Genomic DNA, 703 nt, shown 5'->3' on the forward strand with positions numbered 1-703 from the left:
TGGACTTCTTCCCAGGTACAACTTCCCTACATGTGTCAGTGGGCAGAAACCTCAGCTGGAAGGTCTCTGCCAAATTTGCTCACTCGGACAACAGCGAGATGTGCTATACCACCAGGCAATAACCACTGGATCAGCTGTAAACTAAGTGATCAAGCCCACCTGCTCCAGGGAGGGGTCTGTAGGGGAGGATTAAGTCCCATAAATGTTCTTTTCTGACCCTGAGGTCTGTGGCTGTCCCAACCCTTGTGCTCTGTCCACCTGACCTCATGCCATGAGCCCCGGAAGGAAATCAAGGTGAGAATATGAGGGAAGGGTGGACCCAAGTGCTCCCCATTGTTCAGCTGCAGTCACCCCTAACTCCCCACAAGTAACTTATGTTGGGTGGTCTCCTGTTTCTAAGATGAGCATCCATGTTTCTGGTACTCTCCGGAGCCACCCTTCCCATTTTCATTCATCCACACGCTCAGCAGTTGGCTTATAACATAGAATGGCAAGGTAGGATCCAGAGGCTCCTCCAGCGAATCCAACATTTTGGGAGTTCCAACACCCTGTCCTGTGGTTTGGTGACTCATGCACCACCCCCTCCTATGTTTGGGGAATGTGACGACACCCCTTGAATAAAAGAGATCCAACCCTTGCTTCAGCTCAATGCCTTACAGCATCTGGACTTGTCTCTACTTCCATTACTCTTCAAATCACATCT

The sequence above is a fragment of the Bison bison genome, unplaced genomic scaffold, assembly GCF_000754665.1.
Source record: "Bison bison bison isolate TAMUID 2011002044 unplaced genomic scaffold, Bison_UMD1.0 scf7180017863137, whole genome shotgun sequence".
NCBI lineage: Eukaryota > Metazoa > Chordata > Mammalia > Artiodactyla > Bovidae > Bison > Bison bison.